The sequence below is a fragment of the Nicrophorus vespilloides genome, unplaced genomic scaffold (genome assembly GCF_001412225.1).
Source record: "Nicrophorus vespilloides isolate i.1.1-1 unplaced genomic scaffold, Nicve_v1.0, whole genome shotgun sequence".
Classification (NCBI taxonomy): domain Eukaryota; kingdom Metazoa; phylum Arthropoda; class Insecta; order Coleoptera; family Silphidae; genus Nicrophorus; species Nicrophorus vespilloides.
Window position 1 is genome coordinate 349806 of NW_017096746.1, and position 12244 is coordinate 362049.

At 30.6% G+C, this 12244-nt stretch overlaps 1 protein-coding gene across 1 annotated transcript in view; it reads right to left on the reverse strand.

Annotated features, from left to right (window-relative positions):
• LOC108558046 (epithelial discoidin domain-containing receptor 1-like) overlaps nucleotides 1-11077 on the reverse strand; it is a 77149-nt gene extending 66072 nt beyond the window's left edge. Inside the window, exon 1 of the mRNA XM_017914837.1 lies at nucleotides 11055-11077. The gene's annotated coding sequence lies outside the window, so the exon portion shown is untranslated. The remainder of the gene's footprint in view (nucleotides 1-11054) is intronic.
• Nucleotides 11078-12244: the final 1167 nt, after the last annotated feature.

Consider the following 12244-nt stretch of genomic DNA (forward strand, 5'->3'; position numbering starts at 1 on the left):
GGTTGAGAGATGAACAAGAAGACAAATTCGGGTGCGATTTGGTTTCTTACCCTCTAAAAGTAGCATCTCAACTTCCCCTCACTTACATTATCTCGTAACCACTGTAAATTGAAATTCAATACTACGCTAAATTTGGGCCCGCCGAGAGTAACAGGAAAAAAATACACTCGCTGGTAGAAGGGAACGAGAATAAGTAACATTCTACACTGAAACGTATACAAAGTGATTGAATTGAATGTTAGACATTCTTCCAACGTATTATATAAATTGTATTGTTTTATCTCTTTAATATAAAATAAATATCTCTTAGTTAAATAATTACTATAATTTGTTTATAATTTATCACATAATAAAATTTTTCTTTTAATAATCAACAAAGATTTAGTATTATTATTTACCACAACTTTTACTAAAATAAGGGACAATGAAGTTATTTTATAAAATGTTTATTTTATATATTTAATTAACTTCATTGAATTCTTTTAATGACTCAAAGAAAAATGAATGTAACTAAATAATAAACAATTCGTAAACATTAAATTGTAATTATTTACATATATGTAAAAATACTTTATTTCTTTTAATATATTTTTTAACATTTTCAATTATTCAATGAACAAAAAAAAATAGATTACTTTTTTAATTAAATAAAAAATATGATATTTTCAATTTCTGACACAAATGTTGTTAATGAAATATAATTTATTAATGATTCGAAAAGAGCGTCCAATTCTGAAGTAAGGATTTATTTGTCCATCTACAATTTCAATTGTTTGCTTTTTTTATACCATAGAAAAATTGTTTACTCTTGATTATATTATAAATTTGAATGACAAATATATGCATACCATCCAGTATAATCAATATAAGTAGAGTGTAGCTTTATTATCAATTGACCAACATAATTGAGTGCAAACACTTCATTGAAGTATACCAAATGTCTTGAAAACGATGTGAATTTACAGTTAGTAAATAAACCTATCACATTTGTATGATATTAGTTAGTTCTTTTTTCTTCGAGTGTTGGCCTGAACACGTAGGATGCTATTAACATAGAAATGAAGCTCAGGTGTAAATACTCGAAACGCTGATCTGCTACTTTCCTTAAATTGCTACGATTGCATCGATTCTTTAAGTATCAAATAAGGTATTTACTGTAGTTATTTGCAATGTAAATGGAAGTAAGTATTTTAAGATTTAAAATAATCATGCCAATAAAGATATTTATATCTAAATTACTTTGTATGTAGAATTTCTCTTTTTTTTATTTAATTCGAATATTATTTATAAATAAAACCATTAACACATCGCATAGTGCGGCTTTGATCAGTCCGAATTCACTATGAATACATTCCATAAAATAGTTAAATTTTCCCTTCCTATAAAGTTTCTTTTTTGCATGGTTTATTTTTGTAGATATTTAGTATCTCGATTAGTCCGGTTTTCAAACATTGGCAAAACCGATCACGCACATTGCGAAGTATTGCTGTGAAATTACTAATGTACTTATTTAGTACTTTATCTTTTATAAAGAAAGATAAATTCTTAGTATTTACAATAAAATATAACTTTTTAAGAAATCGACTTATAAAATTAAAATGTGGGGAGCGTATTACAGTGTAATGAGTATAATAATGTTGTTTAATTATGAAATAACAAAAAAATAAGTTTGTTAATGAACAAAGTAACTTATGAATCAAGAAACCAAGAAATTGTTGCATGTATTATATTAAGTCAGGTGTCGAGGTGAGAAATTCCAACACTTTAATTATCAAAAGTTCGTAACTTTACTGGAAGAACTTTATACCGTATCATCACCATATGCTTACCAAATGACATTATAACGAACATGTCCTTTAATTAAGCCACTTTATGTAATACTTTATTACAAATAATATATTTAATTCACGTAATTATAGAGGATTGGGATATTATGTTTCATTATATTACAAGGATTATACTATAATATATAAATATTAAAATAGTTACTAAATAGAAAAGTATACAAAAAATATTGCAACATTAGAAAAACATTAGAAATGTGAGTGTAAATAGTTACAATTTTGTACAAATAGAGTAAAATTTAAGAATATTATTTATAAATATAAATATTTTTAAATTGAATGAAATTGTACATGTGTCAAAGTATAATATATTCTAATGTGTAATTCCATGTGAAATTTGTAAAAGTGTAAAAAATAAATAATTTTATACAAATAGTCATTATTTTGATTTTCTAAAAATTTTTTTTTCATTACACTTTATTTATTGCTACTACTTATACATTCAGAGTTTCATAACATTTTGATTTTGTTTATTCATTAGTTGAATCAATTATATTTGATATTAATAATTTTAGAAATCTTTAGAAAATTCGTAGATAATACCGAATTTTACAATTTATAGAATAATTTTCGACAAAATACGCGTTTAGCAGATTCACTTTGTATAAATGACTAAATTTTATATTTTTATTATGATTACGAGCTTGATTATGCGTAGTCGTAAATACGTGTATTATATTAAATGTTGACTTTTACGACGCGGATAAAAATATACAAACTGTAGGCGTATAGGTCTCAGGCCCCTGCACCTTTCGTAGCCGTTTTCCTGCTTCCTCCGATGTAGTCTCATTTTTATATTAAAGTTAAGATATTAAATCAGTTTATCATAATATCCTGGAGTCGTTCCACCCGGGAGTTTGCGACAGGCATCGTTATTAACTCGACTACTAAATGCTCCTCTCTCCGCATCTGATACTTGACTGGAGATGAGTCGATATCCGGCATTAAAACCGATTTATATAATTGCATTACCTATTTAACGATTTCATTCAATTTAATTAAAACTGTACCCTTTTATTATGTAAGAGATTAAAAAAAATATATATAGAGAAAAGAAGTCGCTCCCAATAAACTTCCTAATACCTAAACTTCATAGATATTAAAATTAATTTTAATCCCTTAATAGCGACCGCAAATGTTCCATTCACTTAGTTAGTTCGTAATCGCCTTTGGCTTAATTAAAGTTATAAGTTAATGGGCCTTACGTGTGTTTCCTTTCGAGACGTTTCAAAATTCGCGCCGGAGTTGGCGCTCGGTGATGCCGGGACAGGAAACCGTTCATCAAACAAATATGAAAAAATTATATAAACCGCTGGTCCAAAGAAAGAAGATGAAAAAAACTAAAACGGCGGTAGCTTGTTAGTCGGAATCATAAATTGTAAAAGAACTGTCCGACGCTTGCCCGACAGATATTAATGTAAGTGCTTTCTTCCCATTTTAATTTCTATATCGCATAGAATAATGAGAAAAGCAACCACGGATGGACTTAATGCATTCTGCCAGAAAGTAGATGTTTTCAGAATAATTAAAATATTGTATGTATTGCAGATTTTTTTAGCGTCTGCTCTTTTGGCTTCACAATTCTTTTTATTTTCTGTTGCATTAACTGTAGAAAGTGTGTTGTAGCACATTTTATTTCGACTTGTCCAACTGACATAATTGTACTTTAGTACCGATATTTGTACGTTAGTTCGAACAAAAAGCATTATAGTGAAATACGCATTATTTAACGTACGTTAAACAACAAAATTAAAAGAATGAGGAAGAAACTTTAATTATTTATTTAGTATTTATGGAACATCTATTAACTTTTGCGGAACATAGGTTGGGAATCCCTGGTCTATAGACACTGTGACTTACTACATATTTCTGGCTGGTGCAGCTGACGTTATTGTACGTTCGTACGAACATTTATAAGTTACTTCGTTCAGAGAGTCACAAATAATTGTGTACGTATTAACTAACGTACGTTGAAACCAATTATTTTCTATATAAAAGATTTTATAATTATATTTGAGAACATCATAGTATATAATACTATTTTATAATATAGACATTGATTTAATTTCATTTTATATAGTATGTCAAAGTCATGCAATATTATACATTTAAAACAACACATTAAATAATACAGCAATACCTAATACCTCGCATAGTGCGGGTAAAAATTTCCAATATCCCGCACTATTTGAAACCGCATAATAATAAACAGCACAAAGAGAGAAGAAAAAACGATCATTTCTGTTTAAAAAATATTTTATGTCAAATTTATGACCTTAGAACTTATTTTGCTCAATTAAAATTTAGTTTTGTAATTTCAACACCATACTATAATGAATCCGCAGGTATTACTATACTTACTATTTTTATAATATCACTAAGTGAAATTTGTTAAAGGAATTAATGTACCTTGTAGTTATATAAATCTAAAAAAACATGAACGGTAGTTTACTCTTTATTTATGCAAGTAGATATGTAAAAGTTTCTTGATTCGGAAATAATTTTATCAAAGTGACATTTAATTAGTATTTTATGTATTTATTTATAATTTGAGTAAATATATAAATTAAATATAAAATATATCATTTTGTATTATAATAGTCTATATATAAAACTTGCACCTATGCTAATCTAATTTAATGAATATAGTTCAGTATCTCAAATAAAGTGTATATCGTAGTACCTTGGTTGTAGTACAACTAGGTTCATTAATAATTTAATTCTCGAATATAAAACCAGAAACCAAACTTCGGTTCCAGAAAAGAATTTTGTTTCTCCATAATAAATGTCAACTAATCAGTTATGGCAGTATTTGTTTTTGTGTATTTTTTTAGTAAATTCGGTTTTAGAATATTCATTAATTATCTTGATTATAAAAAGAAAAATCTTGCGGTAGAATGTATAATTTTAAGATACAATGAATAAACAAAAACTTTCATGTGTGAAAAAAGGGGCGACTAATAGCCGAATGGTTAAGTAGCCTTACCCACGATTTCGCCGGATTTACGGCGGGTTGGAATCCTGGTCAAAGCTAAGCCCTTTGTGAGCCCTCTCGGTACTTGCAGCAATAGGACCATCGTTCATCATAGATGGACAGTGAAATGAATGAGGTTCAGCATATGGACCTTCAGCCAAGTCGATAGACAATGTCAGTGTTAAAGATAGCAGCAGATTCACAGTCAAATAAAATAGTGGAATCGCAGAGCATCAATATACTACTGAAGTTAACCTACAAGACGACAGCCAACCTACAAATAAAAAATCATCATAATGGTAACTATCCACCGGGAAAGATTACCTACCTAATGTCAACCGCGATCTTAAATTTACTCAATGTTCACATTGATGAATAAAATTACACGACATAAAAAAATGTATGAAAAATAATGTAATTACCTATTTTTACTTTAAGGTGTGGAAATAGTTGACCATATGGAGAGGATGTTTATATTCTATGTTAAACAGGAAAACAAATAGTCTAAGCATTTTCATGAAGTGTTGAAATATATAAAACCACAAATGAATAATAATTAGATCTCGTTGTGTTGGTTAAAATTGAATGTAGATATTACATAATTTCAGCGTCGGTTAAGTCATGCGGCGTATATTAGGATTCAAACGACGAGGCGCATTTTTTTTGTGCGTTCAAATTATTTATAAATTCCGGAAATAATCGTAAAGCAATTGTACGCCATTTAAATAAAAACAAATGCCGTGCGCATAAAAGCCGCCTCCTGGATACCGGAATACATTTCCTTGACAAAGAAACTCGTCGTCGTCCTTCGTAGTGATATAAAGAGGAATAAAAAGAGAGAAAGAAGAAGAACGTAGGAAGCGGGAAGCAGAATAAGGAGCAGGATGTGAGGCCGCACAGCACACCTTAACTTCTGTTTATGTCAGATAATGGCTGCAGAAAAAATAGACGTAGTGAATCAAAACCGGGATGGTGCAGACATTCCAGCACTAAAATGGTTCTAAACCAAAGTCTGGTATTTCACGCATCGCAAAATAAAGGGGGAAACTGTTTCCAAGTGAAAGGGCGGGAATGAAGCTTTTCCAGAGATGCTTATTTACCGTACATATATATACTTTTTGTTACGCTCTCTCACATACATACCACATCAAAAAGTCTTTCTTTTTTTTATTAACATTAGCTTTTGTTTCATATTCAAGAATTATAAGTGTTTTTATACTGCATATTGTCATAGTATTAAAATAATAAAAAATATACATATGAATGTTGGAAAGCTCACTTTAGTTGCATAGTGTTTTTTGTTTATAAAAGTACAAACGGAATATTTTCAGTAAAAAAAATAGCACTGAAAAATACGTCTATAGAAAATAACGTTTTTTCAGTAATAAATATGATTCTAAAAATAGTAATTAAATTTTTTATAAAATAATATTATTTATGTAGTAATAATTTGGTGATGACACTTATTATTTAATATATAACAATATTACCTTTTAGTACCAAACAAAATATTTTTTTTAGCATTAAAATACACTTGTTACTAATTTGGATAATTCATACTACAGTACATAGTTTGAACTTATCGATAATTGGAAATTGTTGTTTAACATTTAATGTATGTGTTCTAACAGAAAGCAGCAATTTATTTTTAATGATATTGTGCTGTTATAAATAATAATAAACAAATAGCGTAAATAATAAATTAGAGATTTAATTCCGTGTGAATTGTAGGAAACGGTCTGGTTTATTTTGGGAATATGCATCCTGGGGCGTTGGGAACTGTGCAATCAACAGGCCGAGGGAGCCCCCGAGGTTTTAGGATGCTACGCTTCTGGGAGTCCCCGAACTCTGGTGTAATTACAGTTGGAATGTGGGATCTTTCCATTTATTTCCAAATAGAAATATTACGGAATGCGATGAAGGCAGCAGCGAGATAGAGCGAACAAAATAACAAAAAAGAAACCACCAAAAGATTATATAAAATGAGACTGGAGATAGAGTTTCGGTACGGCGCAATGTATCATCCCGGTATAACATTTGATACCTCCGCGCTATCCTCATTTTTGATACCGCAGCCCGATAGTAGCTTATAGTAATTTCCTCAACTTTAAAAGCGAAAGACTTTACAGTAAAAGGCTTTTTGTCAGTCGGATATGTAAATGTGTTGAGATGTTCTCAGCTTTCTGTAAGTGCGAAAAGATACTTTCTTTTTTTTCCTCTCGTTCGTTCTTGCCACCATCCTGAAGGGGGAACCGAAAAACTTTTCGCTTTTTATGTTATTACGTTTCCCCTTCATACGTGTGTAAAACATTCGTGGACAGCCACACGAGAGAATTGAATTTGGGGAGGATTCGGACTCTCTCTCACTCTAGTTTCATCTCCGTGCTCCCTTCTGGTCTGCACTGTCCTACCCTGTATCCTCATCCACCGTCCTCTGGTATGCATATTTTTTTCCCATGGGATGAGTTCCATTACAGCACACGCATTCCCTCTGCTCGAAATAAAACATTCATATATCTCCGACATTGTCGCATCCGAAAATGACCGAACAGATGTGAACTTCTATCTGTTAATGGTCATTATTTCATGGGAGTTGTTTTAATGCTCGGACCGCCGTGCCCATGCTTTATGGTTTGTAAATTATGATGGAAATTGATTCACTTTTCAATCTAAATATCTCGCATTCCTCTGCCGCACAAACACATTGCAATGTATTCGATTCCATTATCATCAACATATTTCCTTCCGTCCATACGCTTTTTTAGCCTGTAAATAAAACGATAACACCGGTAACAATGATTTTTAAATAAGTTAAAAAGCATCGAACTTCGCAAGCATTTGAACATAAACTTGAACGATTTCGAAACATAATAAAAACTCATATGAAATATGCTAAAGAAGTACAGCAAACCCTTGAATTTTGATGATTTGATATTCGAACAATTTTAAACTGAAACAAAAAATAAACTTGTTTGATTTTCGAACAAAATCTCAAAATTCAAACAAATAATTGATTTTTTTACTAAACAACTATAACAACATCATGTTTTTGATTAAATTATTGTTTAAAAGACTTAAAGTTTAGGAAACCTTGAATGGATAAATTGGTTTAAGAAATATGATGTAATGTACATATTTCATGTAAATATAAACATAATTTGCTAACGATGAAAACATTTATTACGCAAAGGTTGTTAACCTCAATAAAATTAAAAATATGATACGAATAAAATATTAATAAAAAGTGGTTTTGAAAGGCATAAATTGTCATCATTCCGTTTCGTTCATTTTCATTTTCGTTTACTAATTAAATGCAAGCCGAAAAGCATTTCTAAATGGGCGCGTATATTTTTATAAAATATTTTGAAGCCAACATGCAGACGCGCTTATGCAGAAAATCAGATGCTCTTAGCTAAATATAAACGAAACGGTTGGCTTTCATGAAAAGTTTTTGCGTTTTTTTTTATAATATCCAATTTGAATTTCCCATCTTCAATTAACGGTATTATACTAGTAACAATCCATTGTTTCTATGCAAACTCAAGAAGATAATAGGAGTAGCAGTGATGGCTCAAAAGAATGAAAATAAACGTAAAAAAGCTATATTGATTGAGTATATTTTATAGAATTTTTTGTTTGTTGCTTACTAGCCCGATTAACAAATATGAAATTTTATTGTTAGGCAAAACTTCGTTTTTAGAAACGCTCGTAAAGAAAATGAAAAGCTTCTTTTCGAACAAAGAAAAGTTGTAGCATTTATTTTTTCCAATAACTATCAATGTTTTCGAACTATTGCAAACATCATTATCAGAGATAAGGTTAACCAAAGTAAGACTGTATTCATAAAATATCCAGTTGTACATGAATTATATTTTTTGGTTGTTCAATATATTAAATACATAATATTATAGTGGTTTTCATGTATGTATTTCCTCGTCGGTATCCAAACACAATCTTCGCTTGCTTCCCCTAACCGGCAGATAAGTAAAACAGAAAATAAAAAGAAGAAATATTTTTTCAAAGTATAAATTACTTTACAAACTATTTCTTTGTGCACTTTTTGTGCTCTTCGTGCAGGGATCTGGTGTACACGGCTGGAGGAAAAGGCAGCACCTTTAAAAATCCTGGACGGCGGCAGACGCGGGTGTCAAGTTATGGAGAGCTTAAAAAAAAGTGACAAGCCGCCACATGTATCCATCCCGTGGAAATAGTGTTTGCTTTGAGGTCGGTTAAAAGATGATTTACTGGGATATAATTAGAAGACGCATTCCACTTTTTTTTATATGCATCCCGCGTTTGCGAAAAGGAAATATCGGGTTCGCGCCCTGAAAACACGTGGACTCCTGTTACATAACACCCGAGCGACCGACCGACCTATCGGGAACAGAAATAATTAGTACGTGAAGGCGGCGACACGCGGAAACCGACTGCAGCAATGCACATAGTAAAACACTTCCATTCAGTATTATTTATAAGCTAGACTAGTTTGAAACTTCTTAATTGCACGTAATTAGTACTTTCACGGGGAAACGCTGTATTCTTCTACGAATATAAATGAAGTTAAGAAAGCTGTAAATTTGTTCATAATTTTTATTTTGATAGTCAGAAATTATCTGATTCAGTTGTCTAGAAATTTAGAAATTTCAATAGGTTTAGTACGATTTTCTCTTGATCGTTCCCTTTATATTAGTTATAAAGAAAATATGTATTTTTATGGGATATTATTATTTTGTATAATTGTTGATCAATGATTTTTTTATTTGGTTTATTTTTGTAAACATTTTTCGAGTTAATGAACATTTAAAGCCATTTGCTTTAAGAACAATGGAGATTTGTAAATTAATTAAGTAAATTTCATATTCATTTTTGTTTGAACGCTATTTTTTTCTTATTATTTTCATTAATCAATATAATACCTAAACTATTTAAGTACTTTTTAGGAATGTGCATAGTACATTTTAAAATCCCACTTTGACGAAAATATGTCACTTGTTCTAAATATTTGTCATACAAATTAAATATTTTAAGAAAATGTTTGGCATTGCAAAATTCAAAAAGGAAATATAAAGGTAAATTCTCTAAGCAAACTTAGTACAAAACTATTTTCAGAATTCCAGCCTACAATTCCGAGTTCACTGCCAAGAGATGGAATGTTAAATTGTTGGGTAAAGGTATCTTTGGCTTTAATATACGAAACTTATTACATCAATTATAACTATTCAGATTTAGAAAGTAGTTTTTTGAAATAAATTTAATTAATACAACATTTTACTGTCATCTTAATAATAGTTCAGTCCGGATTCACTATAATTGAAAAAAAAATACTGCTTCAGACAGTACGGTATATTGACGGAACCGCACTTTGCGAGGTATTGATATATTTTAAATGTTACATTATTTTATCAAATAAAATTTAGTCCCCGATCAATTCTTCCTAAGCTTTATTTCATGTTTTTAAATGTTCTTAACTACATGCTATTAAACAAATATTGTTAATTTTGTCTATCTACATTTCATATTCACATTTTGGAATTATTTATTAAAATACATTTTCTTATTTAGTTGTTTAATACAATACAAGTTTTATTGGAAATAGTAAATATTTATATAATACATAATATAGGTAAAAGGTCTATTGTATTTCTTTTCAATATTGCAATATTTGCATGAAAACACATGTACAATGAGATATTGACCGCATTGAAAATGTAATTTTAATTGTACTTTTTTATTATTAGATTGATGAACAGGAAATATAGGTGATATAAAAACAGAAAATGTGAAGAGGAAAGATAATCTAATTATGTTAGAGACAATACCAAGACCGGGAAATTTGGAGGAAATATTGGAGTTGTACAAGCTTCCTCCATCAAAGCGGTGAAGGAAACAGTGGAAGGTGTAACATTGTTTATGATTAATGATCTGTCCCAAGACACGGAACTTTGTTGGTGACGGCACACGAATGCCCTGTTTACTTTTCATTAATCATTCAAAGATCCTATCGATTGCGGCCCGCGCGGCCTCGTGCATTTAAACTTTTGCCGCGCTGAATCGATTTCCGGCGGAAATGGAGCGGCCCGATTCACATATGTTAAAATAATGTTTAGCCTGATGAAACGTCGAATTTATTTTACTTAGAGTACAACCAACCCTCTCTCTATCTACGCGTAATCCTTTGATTGTATTTCTGTGTAAGTTTCTGCAGATGACAGACTCGCGGTAGTCCTATTACTTACCTAGGTAGCAAGTAGATTGTTGATACTCCATCCATCCCCTCCGTTTTCCCTCGAATCAACCAACCTGAAAGCATAAGGGAGAGAGAAGTAGAAGATGCCTTTAATCTTTGCCGGAAGAAACGAAAACAAAGGGACGCAATTAGATTCGGTTTTCTCCGTTAACGAGCTACGACAACTTTCAATAACGAATCGATTTTGATGTTTGGTTTACATCTGTTTTTCCAGAAATCCGTGCGAAAGTCGCGCCTTCGTTGTATTCGGTTGCCGACGCATAAGAAAAACATAAGAAAAGCATCAGAAAACCAACCACCTTGTTGTTTTAGCCAACGCGACAGCTGTCCGATGGCAATGTCAAACACTCGGCTGTAGCAAAGTGGCCTGCAACAATATCCGGAATATCCAAGATCCCAAAACAAGACCACCAGACACTTCCTTTTGTCGTTAAAATTATAAAAGATACGCGAGCTTCGTTTAGAAGCTTGCCAAAATAAAATGTGGCTCACATCCATCACCCAAACATATTACATCCCGCTACATCGGTACAAATACACCCATTAATTTGGATTTATTATGAAAATATTGTTATTTATTGTAGATTTATATATATTTTAAAATATATTTCAAACAGTGGTTTCATTTCCTGTATTCTCTACCTTCCCATAACAAACCACGACATAATAGGTCGTATTAAAAAAATAAGTTCCGCATTTCTATTTGTTTGAAGGTTATCCTCTTAAATGGTTTTCAAATTATTAAGACTCTGCAAATACCAATATGAAAGAGGATTTCATTCACCAATACATGTACTATCTACATTAAAATTTACTTAACAATTTAATAATCATTTGAGGTTTATCTTTTTTGTAGAAATTACTCTTTGTTACTATAGACATATTTTTTTACTTTTGTAATTATTTAATAAAATTCAATTAAATTACAGAATGGACAAGTTGTATGGATTAATTAAACTAAGTTTTCAAACAGTAAATTGTGTTAAACACATTACGAAGTAGGTTACTCATTACGATATAGTGGAAAATAAACTTACAGCTTTTGTTTGAACTACAAGATCTTACGAACTTAATATATATGTTGTCTTAAATATGATTTTTTAATATGACTTGACAATTAATTCTATAGTAGTAACTTTAGTTCCAATATAGATGTTCATTTTTCGTATAGTCCGGGTT